A 21,062-nucleotide genomic window follows, 5' to 3' on the forward strand; every position below is an offset into this window, starting at 1 on the left:
CGCCCCCCGCGCCCCGCGCCCCGCGCCCGCCTCCTACCCTGTGGCCAAAATCCCGCCCAGAGGCGCGGCGCCGGGCCGGTGCGACACCGCCCCCCACGCCCCGCGCCCCGCGCCCCGCGCCCCGCGTCGGAGAGTTGCCGGCGCCCCTGGGCCCCCCGCCCTCGCAGGGCCCGGCGCCCGCGGCCGAGGGGCAGGAGGCGGCGCTCCGCCGCGGTGCTCACCCCGCTCTCCCGGCGCCCGGCTCCGCCCCCGGGCTCGGACGGGGGCGCCCGCTCGGCCGGCCGGCGCGGGGCTGAGGCTCCCGGGGCGGGCGCTGCAGGGCCCCAGCCGAGCTGCCCGTCAGAGCTGCGGTCCGCGGCGGCGGCGCTCGGGCTCTCCGCGTGCTCCGGCGCCCGCCTCCGGCGCCGCCCCCGCCCCGCCCCGGCCCGGCCCCTCGGCGCGCGGCGGCTCGGCTCGGCCCGGACCGCGGCGGGCGCGTGGGGGCGCGTGGGGCCGCCCCGCAGCCGAGCCCCGCAGCCCGCGCCCCGCCGCCCGCGCCCCGCCGCCCGCGCCCCGGGCCCCCGGGCTGTGGTCGGAGCGGCGCGGCCGGAGCCGGGGCCCCGAGGCGGGCAGCTCCACCGGCCTCTGACCCCGGCGCCGCGGGGCTCGCGGGGCTCGCGGGGCTGGGAGGGGGCGGCGAGGCCGGCCTGGCGCCCCCCGCCGGTGCGGCTCCCTCCCCGCCGCCGGGCTCCGCCGGAGGCCGCGCAGCCTCCCGCAGCCTCCGCCCCCGACCGGGACCCGCTCCCCGGGCGCCCCGGGCCCCGGTGTCAAGGGAGCGGAGGGCGCGGGCGCGGGCGCGAACGGGAGCTGGCGCGGGGCCCCGGGCCGGGCGGCGCCCCCGAGCTCGCTGGGCCCCGCCCGCTGCAGGCGACCCCGGCCCCGGCCCCGGCCCCGGCCCCGGCCCCGGCCCCGGCCCACGGCGGCCGCGCCCCCCGCCCCGAGCGCCGCAGCGGCCCCTGCAGGCGCGGGCGGCAGGCCTGGGACCGGCCCTCCCAGGCTGGCGGGGACCGCAAGGGACAGCGGAGGGCGCCCGGCCTGCGCTACCCACGTGCGGCCTTGCGCGAGCCGCACGCCTCTCCCTCTCCGAGGCCGGCCTGGCCCTGCCGCTGCCCCTGCCCCTGCCCCCGCGCTGCTGCGAGTGGCCTGCGGGCTGTGCAGGGCGTCACGCGGGCGCTGCAGGGGCGCGGGCAAGGTCGGGCCTGCGGCTCCTCGCGGGCTCCCCCTCTCCTGCCGACCCCTCCCCGACCCGCTGCCCTTGCCGGCTGCCTTCTTCCAATGGCTGAAACCCACAGGGCAGAAAGGATCCCCAGCCTTGTGCCTCGGCCCTACGTGCCCCCCTTTCTGAGTGTTCTTGCCCTGCTGTTGCAGGTTGCGGGCGCTGTCAGCCCCAATGCACCCGGGGCAGGGAGGCCTGGGCCGCCCCCAGGCGCCCGGGTCAAGGCCCCTCGGGTCATTTTCCTGAGCGGGTTTTCATCGTCTGCGTGTTGTCTCTCCGCCCCTGCATCGCAGCAGCCCCGGCGCGTCAGCTCCACGGGAGCAAGAACTTTGTCTTGGTCACTGCTACGCCGAGGGCCGGGACCCTACCAGTCACCCACCCCCCACCCCCCACCCCCACCCGCGGCCCACCGCAGATATCTGTGGGCTCAGCAACAAACGTGCCATTCTGTAACAAATGTAGCAATCTGCAGGGCTAGAAACTCCACATACCTTGAAACTCTCTGAGTAGTACTGAATTAAGTCCTCACTAAATTAACTATACGATTTAATATAAAAGAATGCATCAATTTTTAAAAAGCGTTATTTTCTGTGCTTGTTAGCTTTGGAGCTGCTATTCACCGAGCTGCCAAGTCCTTTTGATTGTACCGCTGCGCTGTCTCTCAGGATTGCCCCCCCCCTCTAAAAAATGTTACTTTCTTCAAATCCCCATTTCATTTTAAGCCCCAAGTCAAATGATTTTCTTGTCTCCAGTCTTTGACTCCTTCAATGTGTCTCAGTGTCACTAGATCTACCTCCTTAGAATCATATAAGCTTAGCAGTGGAATGGAGACCCAGGAGTTCTCAGATTATGTCATTTGATGATTTCATTTCCAAACTTTCATGCATTCCTACTCTTCAAAAAACACTTCTCTATGAAAAACCTTTGCCATTTTTCAAAAACCAAATTTATAGACAGATAACTTTATACTTCAAGAGACATGGTCTAGTCTAATCCTCTTATTAAGGTGCCCGGCCTGGACTCTCCTTGCGCTCTGCTGTGCGCCTCCTCCAGGGTGAGAGCAAAGGCCCTCCACATATGGCCTCACCTGTCTTTCCACAGTTATCTCCTACCTTCCCTTAGTGTGGGCTCGGCTCCAGCCCACTTTGGCTCCTAGCTGCTTCCCAGACCTACTCTGCATTAACTTCACTTGCTCAACTTCTTTCTTGTCACGTAAATATCCCCTTTTCTATCCCTGAAAGGTCCAAATCATCATCACTAGAGTGTAGTAGGGAAGGGAACAATTTCTTCAGCTTTTACTTCAAGTGCCCCCACCTCCATGAGACTTTATTCTGTCTCTGTCTCTTCTCTGCATTCTCATTCCCCTAGATTTGTAATGTGGCATTTATTTTTTTTACCCTCTAATCTGTACCTGAGCTCAAAATTCACCAAGATTTCCCCTATACAATGGCAAGCACCCTGAGTATCCACCTCTTAATATTTTGATACTACCTGGTACCGTGGATCTCCAATCTTTCCTTGCTCCTGGTAAATAATTAATAAAATCTTAGAGAGAACCAAAATTTGCTTAGCCTACTATTCTGTGTCAGGCAATGTGTTTGGAATTTTATGATTAGTATTTACATAGCTCGAAAGATGGTGCAGCAGGGATTTCAAAACACGTCTGGCCATTCTCAAGGTCCTTATTCTCTTAGAGCGACGGTACTGCCTGATAAGTTACATATTTTTCAGGATGCCGTCATGTCACACTCTAAATGTGACTGAGCCTTTGACCTGTCTGTGACATTGAGTCCAACTCCTTGGAAATGTTTAAAGATGAACCAAACTCATCTTCCCCTGTCAGGACAGCTGCTTCCATGATGCTGCTCTGGAGGGCAGCCAGCCCCGCCGTGCTGAGGCCAGGCCGGGTGTGTGGGGGGATAGATGACAGAAGGCCACCTAATCAGGTGCTGTCTGATGAGCCCAAGTAGAAACACCGCCAACAGTGGGTCAAAGGAAGGAGAGGCACACAGCTTCCGTCAAGGCCACTAGGCCAGAAAAATCGGGAAACTGTAACTACAGAATACACAGTGGTTCGGAGTCTAACATTTAAAGATAAGGTGGTGGATTATAAACAGACTACCATACCGTTTGGGGGTTGGGGAGGGGAGGCAGGCAAGGGGAATCAAGGCTATATTTAACAACAAACTCCGTTAAGAACAAGCTTCCTACTTATTCTGCCCAGAAAGTACTTCTGGCAATATCTTATTTGCTGTGTCCGGAATTAGTAATATCATGAATAACTATAACTCCAAAAATGAAGGATGTGATTCTGTGTCTTAATACTAAAAAGACATGACTTTGCACATGCGCTCACCCTATTATGTAACTGAACAGTGTAGGGAAGAGTATATTTAATGTAAAAGGAAAAAAAAAAAAAACCCTCTGCCCCTGAGAAGTCCAAATTCTAAAAATGACTTAATCGGCCAACTGTGAAAAAAGCAAGGCTTTGAACATCTCCGTATACCTGGGTCCTTCTTCTCGTCACTTACTTATTGCCACTGTGACTCCCACCATGTGACAGTCTGCATGGCCAGAAACATTAATTACTCTCAGGTGAAAATGACATTGTATTTAATATCCTTTTACTCCTAATCCTACCGTTCTCCAAAGTACAATGAAGACATGGGCAGGCCTGGGGATCTGAAGTGCTTATGCTTCAAAAGGTGACACATTCCGTTGCCACCATAAGTTCTGCTATATCTGGGAAGAGGTCACCCTTTGAAATTCTATATGCAATTTTTGGCAATAGAATGGTGTTACTTTTTTTTTTTTTTTTTTAACCCTCCTAAAAAAAGAATACTGAAGTTATTTTCTCTCTTGCCAAAAAGAGGGGAAAAAATGAAAAGGAGAAATCAGTTGGAGATTTGATTGTGCAGACTAGGGACTAGAGAAGCACTGCCATGCCATGGCAATGACTCATCTAGCCCTTGATCTTGGCTCCAAACCCTGGCCTCTGCCTGAGGATTCGGAGAAAGGCAAAACGCCATTGTCACTTGGAAGCCATTTATTTAACAAGGTTTTCCTGATTTAAACTTCTCTTTACTCCCCTCTTTACTCTTGTACATGGGAGTACTCTGGTTTATGAAAGAATAAGGCCTTTTAAAAGAGCCTTCCAGAACTCAACATCTGTTAAAAAAAAAAATTATTATTATTATTCTATTGGCCCCAAGGGTTTGTTGGCAGAGCATCAAGGAAAAATGACAAATTCCCGTCTTTATCCATATGAGTTGAAATTCTATTTCTAAGGATCTCTCCCCTGAGAACATCAGCGAGGTCCCAGATATCAAAATAGTGTGCAAGAAAGTTGCTTAGTTCAACACTCAACATGCACAAACCATGTGCCTAGTCCCATGCCAAGGACTGTACAGGTCATAAATTAAGACAACATCATACCAACAAAACCATTACCGACAACAAGAACAGTAATAATTAATACAAGGTGGCAAGCGCATGAGGGAAGAGGATTGCTGTCAGCATTCAGAGAAACAACTCTTTTTAGGAAATACTGCTCTAGCTAATGTGAATTTTCCTTTTTTTTTTTTTTTTAATGTGAATTTTCCAAACCTACTAAACTGGCATTGCTTACATGTTGCTGAGCATTAAGTCACCTCAGTCCAAATGACTTTAGAAATCTGCAGATTTATTTTTAATGACAAGGTTTCTAGCAGAAGAAATAATTTGTATTCATTTTATGGAGCCTTGGAAACGCGGACTAAAATTCTGGAGGAAAAAAAATATAACCAGTAGCATTTTGGAGTTGGTGGAGTAGATTTTTCATTCTACTTTTCTGTGTGGGTAAATACAGAAAAGATTGGGATCATTTTCCAAGATTGGAAAACAAAAGGGCAAATTTTGTAATTCTATTTTTAAATTGTAAAACAGATGGACAGATTGTGTCAATACAGTTTATCTTGGAAGCAGATACTAAGGCAAAGCTGGGAGGTAAAAGGTTCCTTAGAGGGCAACATCCAGCACAGATAAAAGGGAAGGAGCAGGATGAAGCAGCAGGTGCCCATAGGCTGCGGTGCTAATGGGACACCAAGGAAAGGCCAGAGGAGGCAAATCTGAGTAGAGAGACGCAGACTATGATGCCAGTTTGATCAAATCTTGGCCGACCTGGGGGAGGGCTCGCGGGCAAAGGTCACCCAGTAGAGTGGTGTCATATTGGGCAGGGGTGGCCTGGCCTGACGGGCCACAGAGCTGTTACGGGCTGGGGCTTCTCTCAGAAGGCAGGACCTCGGGGCTGCTCGTGGGAAGCGGGGGGGGGGGGGGGGGGGGGGGGACAGGCCCTCGGGGCTGCTCGTGGGGGGGCCCACCCCAGCAGGAGGCAGGCCTTCGGAGAGGGGACGTGGGCGGTGACCCGGGGCCGCGGGGAGAGAGGTGGAGCCTGTCAGTGTTGCCTGAAGCTTTGTCACCAATCGCAGACGCACCAATCGGACAGCGTCTGTCTGAGTCTTGAGGTTTTCCTGAATCACGCGCACCTGCTGGAGTCCGAACCTTCCTTTCCGTGCTTAGGGGGCCGCGCTGATGGCCCGCGGCTGGCCCAGGCGCAGGTGCGAGGCCCGCGCCCTCCTCGGCCACAGCGGAGCAGGTGCGCGGTGGGGACACGCGGCGCCCGGAGTCCCCGGCCCTGCCCCGGGCGCTGACCCTGCCGCCCGCCCGGTGCGCGCCGCGGGCTCTCCTGGAAGCCGAGCGCCCACCTCCCAGCGTCTCCCCGCCCCTGGGGGGCCGCGGGCGGGCGGGGGGCAGGGGAGGAGGCCCCCGGGTCGCGGCCTGCAGCGCGGCTCGCAAGGGGCACGACCGCGCCGGGCTTCTGGGGCCCGCCTGCCCCGTTCACCGCCCAGCCGTGGGCCAGAGTCGCGCGCCGGCCGGAGCCGCGGGGCCTGGATCCCGCGGAGCGGCTCCTGGGGGCGGCGGCGGTGAGCAGGGGGGCCGCGCCCCGGGGATGTGCGGGAGGCCCTGCGGGAGGCCACGCGCGGGGATGTGCGGGAGGCCCTGCGCTGGAGGGCAAAGCAGGCCAGGAGGTGCCCCGGGCCGCGGCCCTCGGACGACCGACGACCTGGGGCCCGCGCTCCTTGGCCGCTTAGGGACGCGCCGCCGTGTGACCTGTTGGGCGCCGCGTGGGAGGTGCCCCCCGGGGAAGTGGACCTGAGCCCTAGGAAGTCTGCCTTTACGGTGTCTCCTCACCATTATAGGAATCAATAATATAATGAATCAATTTAAATTTACCTGAATTTAAAGAGGTAAAAAGAAAGGACAGAGGGGGAAGGAAGGACGGGAGGAAGGAAGAAAGGAAGGCAGAGCCCCAAAACCCGCGGCACAGCCGAGGGACACGGCCGCGATGCCCGCCCCGCCCCGCCACCTGCCCCGCCCCGCCACCTGCCCCGCCACCCGCCCCGCCCCGCCACCTGCCCCGCCACCTGCCCCGCCACCCGCCCCGCCCCGCCACCTGCCCCGCCACCTGCCCCGCCACCCGCTCCGCCCCGCCACCTGCCCCGCCACCCGCTCCGCCCCGCCACCTGCCCCGCCACCTGCCCCGCCACCTGCCCCGCCACCTGCCCCGCCCCGCCACCTGCTCCGCGTCGTCTGGACCTGGAGACGGAGGGACAAGAAGTACAGAAATAAAGACAATAACCGCTGGAAACCAGACGTCACTTTTGTGCGGGCTTATTTCTAGGTTTCCTCCTAGTTTTTATTCAGGAAAAACTCTCAAAAACTGTGATTTACCTTTTCCCTCAGGCACAGATAACTGCTTAGAGTGACCCGGCGAGAGGACAGTGCGGACTCGCCCGGTCGGCGGTTCCGCATCCACCACCCGCAGCCAGGCGGCCCGCGCACGGCCGAGGAGGGCCTGGGGATCAGTTTGCAGGTGGAGCGGCAGTGCATGAAGCCTCCGCTTCCTTCTCATGCGGGTCCCCCTCCAGCCGACAAAGTAGATGCTTAAAGCCATTTAGATTTCCAGTTGAGTAAGTAGCAAAGGTTCAAAATTGATCTGAAAGTAAAAATTAGGGGGAAAAGTAAGAATTTCATGCAACTTGTTCATGGGGCGCTTCTCCCTATTGAGTATGACCTTCTATCTACTGATGATAATATCGGGGCTCTAGAAATATCTTGGTGTCGGAGTGATAATTAAAAGTAATGATTCTCCAAAGCCATTCTTTTCCCTCTCTCATCTTTATCTACTAACCGGAAACCCAAACAGAGCTGAGATGATTGACAAATTTTCTTAGATTAGTGGATTTTTCTGTTAGAGAGAGTGGATGGGTGTTAGTACTCTATTATGCACAGAACCTAAAGAAGATGCCTGCTGTTCAACACTGACATAGCAATATTGTTTTTGTTTCACACCAAGTTTCCTTTTGCGTTAAGATGAAAAAAGAAAGAGAAATATGCTGTGAGATGACCAAATAATGAGTTGTTTTTCTCTACCCGTGGAATGAAATTTCTTTCAGGGAGTTCTTTTTAGTAAAATCAGAGGATAAAGGTGTAACAATTAGCAAGCAGAAAGAGAGAAGAACGATGTAAAAGGGCGGGGGAGGGGAGTGTCCGGAGCCCAGTCCCGGCTTTCAGTAACACGCATGTTCTTTTTTGCATTCCGTCAGGCTGGAGCTGCCTTGATGAAATGTCCTCACGTATTCTGTCAATGTCAGAATGCAAACATCACTAAATAAACGCTGTGTCAAAATGTCACGTAGTGATTATTTATGCTTCTTGACAACACCAATGAATGACAAGGCTGCCTCTATGGCAGAAAAAGGTTGCATACCAATTGTGAGAGGTAACATAGATGAAGGACAATGTAGACATCAGAATTCATTTCAATTAGGACATTAAATTAGATATGTTACCAATAGCCAACACAGTAAATACTACTCTAGTTCTCCTGAAAGAAAAATATCAACTGAACAACTTAATGCAAACCAGTCAGGAATTAACATGCATTTGTGAGTCTCTGCTATCAAGTAGATAGTCATACTGAAAGAGAAGGGTCATTTATTTTTCTTCTTTATTTGCTCACTGTTTCAAAATGTTCCTTCTTCTGGAATTGAATTTGGAGTCCACAGTTTTAGAGGAGGCTGCAATCACTAATGAAGTTTGGATAACACAGAACAAACCAAATGACACAATGATAAAGCCTTGGCAATATACACACAAAGTAGCTAAGATATTCAGGCCCTTGATTGTTCCCAAATCCCATAGTGTCTCCAGTTCCAATTCTGGGTACTCATTGAGGAGTAAGAGGCATAGCATCAGTCATTGGACAACAACACATACCATGAAAATATTCTAATCAAATTAATCAGTAAAACTGTAAGGTTATTATAAATCTGTTATACCTTGTAAATATTGGAGAATAATTAATAGGTACTATCTTATTAGGGTTAACATTCTATTAACATACCACTCTATTAATCATACTGACACATACCATGCTCAAAACACAATTCAAAGTCATGTAAATCACTATGATTTTTAGGATCTTGACTAGTATGACCTTTGATACTGCCATAGAATTGTTGGAGTATGAACCCTTGCTTTGAAGTTTCTAGCTGTGTGATCTTGGGCAATTGATTAATGTCTCTGGGCTTGGCTTTTCTCATTATTAAAATAAAATAGAAATGGCTACCACCTCTTTGGTGTAGTCTGATGTGAGAATTAGATGGGAAAACCTAAATAAATCATAGAGCCTAATATCCAGCGCAAGATACTTTCAAGTTCAGTGAAAAGCAAATCAATTCAAAAATTATCTTTAACGGAAGAACAAATCCTCATGGAGAACCTCTAATTTACCATAGCCCACAAATAATTTTAGAACTACAGACACGTACTGAAATGAAAAAAAAAAACTTAATTCAAACATTTCTTATGTTTTCACCTTTCTTTACAATGTTGTAGGGTCATAAGTTACATACGTACTCGGTTTACTCAACTCAACAGAACTAAGAATATGTTTGCTTTTATTCCCTACACTTTCCCATTGTCTTGCTCCTGTTGATGTTGGCTGCATCTGAAGTGAACCAACACTGGCTCTGCTATTCATGGTTTAACTAGTACCTTATTTACTTAGGATGCCTTTGCCTATCAATGGAGAAGAAATCCACTTACCATCTTAACCCCGCCACACAACCTCACCCCAAGTCCTTCCCTTTATTAAGAACAAAATTGGCTTCTTGGCAGTTCAACAAAAAGACAGCCCCCATGCATTCTCAGCAACAACAAAACTACTACTAGAAGCAGAGTAAAAGAAAGCCTTTCTTAATTTTTCTCTGTAAGAAAATGATGAAAGAGCCATTCTCCAAACACTTCTTATGAAGTGAAAGTGTTTGGGCAGACTCTAGGACATTCTGGGAGTGGATGGAACTATTTCCAGGAAAGAACTCAAGAATTGCTTGTTAGTTCTGGAGGGAAGAAGAAAGAAACGAGTCAAAGTGGCATTAGCACTGAGATGGGCAGCCTGCCACTCTAGGAGCTGACCCCCTCCCCACAAGATAGTCTTTTCCAGAGTTCAGCAGTCTGACGATTGCTTTTCATGCCAAAGAAGTGCCTGGAATCCCCACTCACCTTGATATAAGGCAAAGTCAAGGTGGTCTTGTAGGTGTAAGAGCTGAAAGGTAAAGATATGCAAGAAGAAATAGCTCCTAAAAACAGAGAAATCTCTTAGAGATTTTGCATTGGATTAGGCCATCAAAGTTCAAATCAAGCAGGAATCATTCAGTGAGGGCAATGGGACTCCAAAGTGACCCTTGCTTTATTCTTAATTTTGTTTTGAGGGTTCATTTAAGAACATTTTCCTAAGTCAAACAGATGATGCAAATCTGCTTTTTCCCCATTAACCTTTCATTGTGTTCTGGTTGTGTTCAATGACACAACTGAAAAAAAGCTGTTTAAAATTCAGAGATAGGGGTAGACCCGGCCAGCAAAACAACTGTGCAAATAAGTATATAGAAACACTAGCAGAGTGTCTCAAATAATGACTTGAGAAAGTAAATCCACATGACATAGTAATACACATTTAAATTGGTGCTATTTAAAGCCAAAATAGCTGTACTATACAAAGTGTCACTGATACTTCAATTCTACATGACTTTCAAACAGTATGAAAAGCTGTAACTTCAGGGGATGCTCAAATAAAAGCAAAAAATGCAGCAGTGATATACATATCTATAAAATTTCCCGAGAAACATTTTTATGCACACATTCTAGAGCAAGAGAATTTCATTTTCAAAAGCAAGAACACTTATATGTAATATATTAGCTTCATATAACTGTTATGAAGAGAATATGGGGGAAGAAACATTTTGTATGGAGAGCATGTTTCTCAGAATTACATACTATTCACCATCTATTCGCAGGAAGTTATGATTGGCTGCTCTCATACCAGGGCTAAGTAACTCATGATCCTAAGCATCTTCTAGGACTGTGACTGGAGGCAGAGGCAAGTACAATTCCTAGAAAGAAGGAGGAACAATAAAACAGATGGAAGCCGATCTACCCCCACCGAAGCCGGGTCGGGGCACAGAATCCCACCAGCTTGGATCTTCCCTCCTTTCTAATGATCCCCAGGAAAGCTCGGGAACTCCGAGGGCCCTGAGGGGTGTGGTCGATCTTCCCTGATCCTCTGGGATTCAACAGATGAGCTGGAAGGGAGATGGAGTCGGGGAGAAGTGCCCACCTCATCACAAACCACGGCCACTTCTGGGGTTCTCTGGCATGGGGGTGAATGATGAGGCCAACCCGATGAAAATCAATTCCTCGAGGGAGCTGAAGGCTTCGTGAACTACCCACTCCTTCGAAGAGAAGAGACACGGCGGGAAGCTGGCGAGCAGGCCCCGGTCACGCGGGGGCGCCTGTGCCGCAGGTGCGGTCTCGGGGCGCCTCCCCGCGCCCCAGGGCCTGACCCCCCGAGCGGGGCCGAGCGCCGAGGGTGTCCTTAATCGAGGGCACGACGACCCGCTTCAGTCAGGGCTGTGTGGAGGAAAGTGTTGGGTGTCCCCACGCGGGGCAGGATCCCTGTGAAGTATGGACAGGGCAGGACAGGGCAGGAGGACTTGTTTCTGAAGAAGCCTGGTGTCTGCGCATCGCATCGCATCGCACCTGCAGGTGCTCGGGCCCCGGCGGCCGCGGCGGCTGTGAGCCCCGCTCCGGGGCCAAGGCCCGGGACAGGGCCACGGTCCTCGCGCAGGGCCCAGCTGGCAGCGCGCCCGCCTGAGGGCTTTTGTTCTGTTTTGCTTTGTTTTTCTCTGCTGGGGCCCCTTCCACTCCCTAAGGGGAGGCAGAAGGGGACAAAGGAGAGACCCTGTCCCTTGGCCAGACCTAGACGCGCGCCTCGACAGCAACAAGCCACCAGCAGGGGATTCCCTAAAAGCGGGGTGACGACGGCAGAAGGCGCATTGATTGCAAAAGAAAATGTGAGCATCAAGCACCAGGGATCAAGAGGTTAGCACAAGAATGGGATTGCATACACCTTAGTCTTTCTCTTCTTCTTTTTTTTTTTTTTTTAAGATTTTATTTATTTATTTGAGAGAGTGAGACAGAGAGAGCACTAGAGAGACAGAACGAGCATGAGTGGGGGCAGAGGGACAGGGAGAAGCAGGCTGCCTGGCGTGGGGCTGATCCCAGGACTCTGGGATCACGACCTGAGCCAAAGGGAGATGTTTAACCAACTGAGCCACCCAGGTGCCCCTACACTTTACTCTTTCAAGCTTTAAGAAAATTGGGCAGATTCCTCGCCCCACTTAGAATATTCCAGTCATTTCACATTGTGTTAACTAGACATCAGTAGCTCTCTGGGGCTCACGTGCAGTAGGTGCCCTTCCAGCCTAGTTGCCTTACAAAAGATTGGATGTGTGGGTCCCCTCCCCCTGTGCTCTTTACATTACAAGACAAATTGAGACCAGGAGTTACTGTGGAATCCCTGCAGGCAGCTCTGCTTAGAAGACTCCTCCATCTCGGAGGCCCCGGGAGTTACTGTCCCTAAGCGGAGCGCGAGGCCTAGACTCCCGAAGCCCCGGGTGCTGTGTTGGCCTCCGCCCTGCCCCGGCGCTCTCGAGACCAGATGTGTCTTCCTGGAGACACAGCCGTGGCTACGGTAGAAAACCCCAGTTACCAGGCCCAGGAGTCTGGAGGGAGAAAACAGTCTCCTCGGTGTGCGGGGGACACAGCTGTGAGGTGCAGGCAAGGCGCTGCCTCACCTGGAGCCACATCTTCCCCTCAGCAGCTCTCACTGTGCCCACTGCTGCCACCCCCCACCCCGACTCTCACGGTCTCATATTCATGACATGACAGAGAATTCAAAGGACTTGAACCTCAAGGGCATTAGCTTCTTTGACTGAGGATTTTCTCTTTTAAAGAGATTGTGAGTGTTTCTTAGCGAGCCCGAAGAATTTCCTGGCTGGTGTCGTCCAATTGCAGATGGACTGTGCTGGCTGCCCATAAGTCCTCCCTCAGCTTCCCACCCCTGGGAGTACATCGCCCACCTTCTTTGCTTTCTTAACAGGAACACCCTTGGGAGCCTCTCCAAAGTGGCTCACCGCCAGCTCCCCTCTCCAGACACTTTGTCCCACCGAGCACAGCTTGCTCACAGTGAAAGCCTCTTATCTGGCTGCCGGGGCTGGTCCATCAGGCATAGCTCCTCATTACACTTTCTAGGTGTGATCCAGGTTCTTGTTCCGGTGTTCCTCAAGCCCCAGGGACTCCATGACAAGCTTCCCAAAATAGTCTCTTGAAATTCTTTCCATCTGGCTCTATCTTCCTCGTTCCCTCATGGCCAGTTGTGAAGAGGACACATAGTAATCCATCAACTCTTTACAAAGCAGGTCTCATTACAGCCTTTGAAACCTCAAATAATTCTTTGTTTTCTCACCACCAACTGGAAATGGCCAGTGGAAGAGTATTGGCTGAACCACTTTTGTAATATTTGAGCAAGTCTCAAAGAAGACTGGCACTTCATTTCAGAAATAGAGGGACTTGCCAACTATTGTATTGTTCATAACTTCTAGGCTTGTGATGGATGGAACACAACTGCGAGAAGGATCACATTGCACAATGCTCGTACTGTATACGGATCACATTATGCATTAACAGAACAAAGGAAGAGCATTTTGAAAATAAAGAAGAAGGTGGAGAGAATTGATAAATCTCATATTTAAAATGTGTTGTGTGACTATAATAAGTAAGCTGGTGAGACCTCAACTGGACAGATTATATACCCAGAGTCCCACTTAATATCTGATTATGAAAGAACTCCAAACCAGAGAGCCAATGATGGGTTCTTAATAAATGTTGTTGTTATCGTTGAGTAATATCTTAGCTTTGGATCCATAGAAAGTAGATCGTGAAGCAAAGACTGATAGGATAATACCCCTTTGTTAGGGAGGCTACTCCCAGACAGCAAGAGTAAAGGAAAGGGGGCTAAGGTAAGAAAAGGAGAAAGTCCGTGGAAGCTGCAAGAATTGTATTGACTGGCTGACTGCTCCAACTCAGAGACCATTTTCTGAGAGACAGTGTAGACTATTGCTTCTCATGACACATCATCTGAAGTCAAAGGCAGAAAATTGATCTTTAGCTTTCCCCTCTACCGTCTGTCATTGCTTGGTCAAGTATATGCCCCAAGGAAATGTATTCCACTTATACACACACGCACACACACACACACGCTATTCACACCTATTTCTTCATTGGACAGAAACTCACCTTTTACTCCTCTGTGTCAGTAAGGAAGCCGTAGGGCAAGAGGCAGGAGGCAGGAGGCCTGTGTGGTGAAATGGCCCCCAGTTAGTCTTAGCAATAGTCACGGAGCTGGAGCAAGTGAATCAGAGGACATGCAAGAGTTTTGATGGGACCATTTTGAAATGATGCATATCTGAGATGGATAAATTAACTTCTAGGTGGAACAGGGGCATCAGCTTAACCCGTATGCCACATTTTACCCTAAAATGAATGCCATTAGATTGAAGAATTAAATATAGAATATGAAACTATCAAATAGAAGACAATGTTGGTGCATATTTAACATGTCTAGAGAAGGATTTCTTTTTTTTTTTTTTTACTTTTATTTATTTATGATAGTCACACACAGAGAGAGAGGCAGAGACATAGACAGAGGGAGAAGCAGGCTCCATGCAGGGAGCCCGACGTGGGATTCGATCCCGGGTCTCCAGGATCGCGCCCTGGGCCAAAGGCAGGCGCCAAACCGCTGCGCCACCCAGGGATCCCTAGAGAAGGATTTCTAAGCACATCGGCAGCTGAGGAGACTGCAAAGGAGAAGCAATGATAAGGAAAGCCAAAACTCTGTGCATTTCCTGAAACTTTTTACTTCTTTCTCCTCATTTTCCTGAATGTTTTTGAATTATATTTTTTTGGTCTTCTCCAAGGGCTCTCGTTCCTTAGTTTTGTACACATTACTTAAAAAAAAAAAAAAAAGATTTATTTATTTAATTTATTTATTTTGGGGTGGGGGAATGACAGAGGGGACAGAGAGAGAATGTCAAGCAGGCTCCCACCTATCACCTATTGTAGAGCCTGACTTGAGGCTCAGTCTCATGACCCTAAGATCATGACCTGAGCCAAAACCAAGAGTTAGACACCTAACAGACTGCACCACACAGGCACTCCTCTATACACATTACTCTTAGCCAGATTCCCATCCTGTTTCTGTTTCCTCCTTATTACATGTGCCTTTGAATGTTCTCATCCATAGTCCCAACTTCAGTTATCTATAGGTTGATTACTTGCAAGCAAATTTGTCAACCTTGATCTCTTTTGAGATCAGTATTTCTGCCTCCAGTTGGATATGTCCATGTTGTTGTCTTCCAGGCAACTTTGTGGGTTCAAGTTTGAAATTAATACCTCTTTTCCCTCCTCTCCATTCTGAGATGTTATTAGATTTACCATCCATACCATATCCTAAGGTACAAATCTTAGGGTGAACTTTGACACTCCTTCCATCCTCCTTCCTTCCTCATATTCAATATGTTGGTTTCTCCTATCAGTTCTTCTCAGAATGTCTCTCATATCTGGCCTGTCTTCTTCAATTCCACTGTAATCGCTTTTGTCCAGAATCTCAGGATCACTCATCTGAAATATTGTCATAGTTTCCCATTTGTTCTTTCCCTCACCAGCCTCTCTACACTAAAGCCCCTCCACCACAGTTCTGCCAAGTGATCTCCTTGAAAGCATTTTTAATTGATGTCTCTTTTCTGCTGTTACAAACTCTTCCTGTTCCCACTTCTCAAAGCAGGGTTATGCTTATTCGAAACCATTATTTTGTTAACCTGCGTTTACCTGGAAGACAAAATATAATTCTCCATCCCTTGCCACAGTCTGTTTGGGCCTCTATTAAACATCTAGGTCATAGTTTTGCAATTTACCCCTTTATGTGTCTGAAAATCCCAAACCAGGCTTTCCCTTATAGCAGAAGCTCTATATAATTCATATTTGTATGTCCCAGAGGATAATATACTGCCTAGAACAAAGAAGAATTGCAAAAATGGTTATTATTGAATGAGTAATTAATGACAGGAATTGCTAAATTAGTAACTTCCAAAATATGCCCAGGAATATATTAAATAATGTCATATAAAAATATGGTTTTGTAGATAAAACAATTTTAGCAAAACAAATGGAACAATTTTTTTTTTAAAGATTTTATTTATTTATTCATGACAGTCACACAGAGAGAGAGAGAGGAAGAGACATAGGCAGAGGGAGAAGCAGGCTCCATGCAGGGAGCCCGACATGGGATTCGATCCCGGGTCTCCAGGATCGCGCCCTGGGCCAAAGGCAGGCGCCAAACCGCTGCGCCACCCAGGGATCCTGGAACAATTTTTTTTTTTAACTGGAGAACTTCATTAATGCTCCTTCATTAAGGAGCATTAATAGCCCTTAATGTATATCACAACTCTTAAAAAAATCAATGCAATATAAAACATTCACTGAACTTTTTGACTTGTGAACCAATTTTTGAGATAAGTACTGTCCCAATGAAATGATTTTGGAAATGCTTTTATATACAAATTTACTAATTCACTATATAAAAGACAGTAAAGACAGCTTCTTTTCACATGTCTTTATTCTTCAGAAGAATATGTAACATGACTCAAAGTACAGTTTTCTTATAATTATATTTAGAAATTCTGTAAGGCAAGTGAAAGCAACTTAGGGCAAGGTTAATTCTTCAATGCCATCCCAAGCAAATACCATAGGTTATGCATTCCATGCAACCACAGCAATAATACAAAGCATCGTGTAATTTTTTTTTTCCTGGGTTGTATTCATATCCTTCATGAAACTGATGGTTCAAGCCCTTGAGAACTCCTTTGGGCAATCCTGATAATGAAAGAGTGCACACTGATCACACTGTGTATATAGTAAACCAAACAATTCAAGAAAATAATAACTACCATGTGATTCAATGATTTCAGGAAAAAAAACCCAAATTACTCTCAAATTTCACTAAGCAAAAAAATGATTTGCCATGTTTATTAAAAGGCAAATTCTGATTCCCTCAATCTGTATGGGGTCCATGAATCTGCCCTTTAAGATTTCCTTGTAATTCTTGTTCAGATAATTCATAAATTAACAGATAACACCTTATATACCCTGACTTTAATTATAACAGTCTATTAAAATGTTACACAAAGGAAAGTAAATAAACAGTGTGATGAATGATTTTATGTGACAATTTGGCTGGGCCACGGTGCCCAGATATTTGGTCCAACATTATTCTGAATAGTTTCATGGGGGAGTTTTTGGATAAGATTTGAAATTAATCAGTGAATTTCAAATAAAGTAGGTCGCCCACTACATGATGGGTGGGCCTTATCTAATTAGTTGAAGGCTCAAGTTACAACAAAAAGCCGAACACCTCCCTGCCCACTCTTCCACCCAAGCAAGAGGAAATTCTTCAGAAGACTGCCTTCAGACATCATCTGCAACATCAGCTTTTTCTGGCTTCCTAGACTGTCTTTGGACTGGAACTACAACCTCTCCGGAGTTTCTAATATGCTAGTTCCCTCCATCGGAATTTAGACTTGCCATAGACCCCACAATCACAGGAGCCAATTTCTTTGAATGAATGAATAAATGAATGAATGAATGACTATCCTCTTGGTTCTATTTTTCAAGAGAACTCTGAGTGATATAAAGGGGGACCCATGACAGTAATTATACAATGACTCTAGTCCCAACCTTGTCAAGCTCGAATATGTAATTCCTACAGATTGGTTTGCTTGCACTCTAAAATCTTCTGCGAATTCCCATTCTATTTATTCCTCTACCTGTCCTCTCCATCATGTATGTCTGGTTAAATCAACCAGACTATATCCCTGGAGCGTCAGAAATAAAACTGATAAAGTAAAATCAACTTCTCTTGAGGTTCCGAAGAAAAGGATCTTAGGTATTTATACTTTGAAGTCAGGGTTGAGAACCATTCATCCAGGACCTTATGCACCATATCAAGACCAGTGGCTTGTTTGCTTCTTTGTTTTGATTTTAATTCTAGGAACCATGGGAAGCTCTTAAATAAAAGAGTGTCCTTATCAGGGTTGAGGGCTTTTTTTATGCTCATGTTGGCAGCCAGGAGAGTGTGAATTGGGTGAAGAGGGACACATGCAGATACAGAAGCTTAAGTGACTTGAGTGAGAGAAGTAACAGTGAAGAATGAAAAGTTGATGGATACAAGGTTTATCAAGAGATGAAAATGACAGCAAAGTATCAACTTATTGGGTGTGGGCTTTAGAAAGAGGGAGGGTGTCAGAGCTGACTTCTAGATTTTTACAAGCAATAGATGATAGCAACATTCTGACATTTACTAAATAGGAAATGATGCAAGAGGATCAAGTTTTAAATTCTATCTTGGGCATTTGAGTCTGAAATGCAAGAAGTTGACTATGTATGTGTAGAGTACAGATATAAATTTGGGAATAAATATCACACTCACAAACTCAGTACTCTCTCTTCTCTAGTAACACACTGGTTCCAGGGAGTATGAATTATTATAGAGATGAAAAGGGCCAAATTAGGAAGAAAGTATGAAATGTTGCAGTAAGGACAGTTTTTTTTTTAAACTTATTTAAAGTATGGTCAAGATACACTTCTTTTAACTGTGCTTAAGATACTGCATTGCTTGATCTGAGAAACAGGGAAAAAAAGAGATCAATATAGTTTCTAAATAATCCTTCAAAGCATTTCTTTTCTTCTCTATTTTTCAGAACGGAAGGGAGGTCAGAATGAATAAGCAGTTTCCAGTGGCAGTTGAAACCAATAATAATCTAACTCTAATCATTTCAATAAATGTTTCTCTGGTTTTTATTTAAGATATTAAAAGATCTAGAGGCACCTGAGCGGCTCAGTTGGTTTTAAGCATCCAACTCTTCATCTCAGCTCTTGATCTTGATCTCAGGGTCATGAGTTCAAGCCCCACATTGGGCTCCATGCTGAGCATAGAACCTACTTTAAAAATATATATTAGGGATGCCCGGGTGGCTCAGCGGTTTAGTGCCCGCCTTCAGCCCAGGGCCTGATCCTGGAATCCCAGGATCGAGTCCCACGTCGGGCTCCCTGCATGGAGTCTGCTTCTCCCTCTGCCTGTGTCTCTGCCTCTCTCTCTCTCTCTCTCTCTATGTGTCTCTCATGAATAAATAAAATCATAAATAAATAAATAAATAAATAAATAAATAAATAAATAAAATGTTAAAAGATCTATATATGCGAATATGATTTACTCATAACGTTATAAGATGCCCATATCTAAATGTTGCCCAACCAGACTGCCCGTGTGGCTCAGTTGGTTAAGCATCCAACTCTTGGTCTCAGCTCAGTTTTTTTTTTTTTAATTTATTTTTATTTGTTCACGAGAGACACAGAGAGAGAGAGGCAGAGACACAGGCAGAGGGAGAAGCAGGCTCCATGCAGGGAGCCCGATATGGGACTCGATCCTGGATCCCAGGATCACGCCTTGAGCTGAAGGCAGACACTCAACCGCCAAGCCACCCAGGTATCCAACTCAGGTCTTGATCTCAGGGTCACGAGTTCAAGCCCTGCATTCACACTGGATGTGGAGCCCATTTTAAAAAAATAATAGAATCAAAATTAAATTTAAAAAAACCCAAATAAATGTTACCCAATGTATCAAGAGAACTGTTTTTCCTGACTGCAGGTTTTATTTTTCTGGCAAATCTGAAAACAGTGACCATGATATCAGAAAGTTGTGGGTTACTAGAGAACAATAGTCACCAAAAGTTTAGAAGATATCAGAAGTGCTTCTCTGAGGAAAACTGAGTTTCCCAAGAAAATGATCATTCTCTTGTGGCTTTGAAGACTTCAGATATAGACTCTATAATCACTCATCTCTAAAGCTGACAGAGCTGTGGATGCAAACAATGGTCGATAGCAGTGCAAGATATGGTGCCTTTCTTTCTGCAAATACATTCTTCCAAAAAGATAAAATAAAAGATATTGACAGATTATTGACATAGAAGCAACTGATGAAAAACAAGATGAAACAAAAAATTTCTTATGAACATAGGAGAAATAATTTATGATTTGGAAATTTATTTATCTGTTCTTCTATGTTAAAAACTTAATCTTGTTTGATAAAAAAACTTAGACTTACTCATTGTAATAGAAAAGTTCAAATCAATAGTGAAAAACCAGTGGTGAAAGAGACTCAAGTGACCCCATACTCACAAATATCAAGCCATTTGACATCCATTTTTACCACTGGGGTTGCATTTTTTTTTTTTTAAGTAATAAATCTGGACAGTCCCAGTGGCCCAGCAGTTTAGCACTGCCTTCAGCCTGGGGTGAGACTCCAGAGTCCCAGGATCGAGTCCCACGTCGGGCTCCCTGCATGGAGCCTGCTTCTCCCTCTGCCTGTGTCTCTGCCTCTCTCTCTCTCTCTCTCTCTCTCTGTGTGTGTGTGTGTCTGTCATAAATAAATAAATAAAATCTTTGAAAAAAATACAGTAATAAATCTTTTTTAGATCTTAAGAGTTCACTATAACTACTCAAGGTCTCCCTTTGGAAGGACCTAACCAGGCTGTCACTTAATAGGACTCACTAGGGACATTAACTGCCCACTCATCCCCTTGGCTGTGGGCACTGTGACTGGCAGTAGACTCGTAGGACCAATTGTTAAATATTTGGAATATCTCTTCTGGCCCTACCTAAGTCTATTACTGGCTAAAACTTGGAGGAATAGTTATACCTTATCAAAGAGATTTGGTTAATCCAGAACGATACATGGCATAAAGAGCGTTCATATTTAGCTTTGAAATGTATTTTTGTGCTAACATTTGAATGTGTGTCTGACGTTCTGAGAAATTACTTCAAAGAGATTAATGAAGCCATACTGTGAATACCTGACTCAGGAGAGCTGGGAAGTCGTCCAGCTTTCTCTTCATTCTGCTTCCCTGCTGCACTCCTCTCTGACACCCACTCTCCGAAACCACAACGAATAGCTGCAATGTCTTTTAGAATAATGTCAGTCCTTATAGAAGGAGAGATGAGAGTTTCAGTATCAGACTTTTTTTTTTCAGCAGGCAACACAGATTTAAAACAGAAATAACTACATTTGTTGATTATATCTTCAGTATGCATGTTCCTGGTTTTCATCTTGGAGATCTCAGGGCTTCCAGGAAAACTAGCTCTCCTCCCAGCTTCAGGCATGGGAAGGTGACCTAGGCACCCTCCCCGCTTTGGATGTGGGAACGTGACCATGACTCAGTACGTCCAAAGCCCTTCACCACAGTCATGGGTTCAGGGC

This window comes from Canis aureus, chromosome 34 (assembly GCF_053574225.1).
Source record: "Canis aureus isolate CA01 chromosome 34, VMU_Caureus_v.1.0, whole genome shotgun sequence".
NCBI classification, from domain to species: Eukaryota; Metazoa; Chordata; class Mammalia; order Carnivora; family Canidae; genus Canis; species Canis aureus.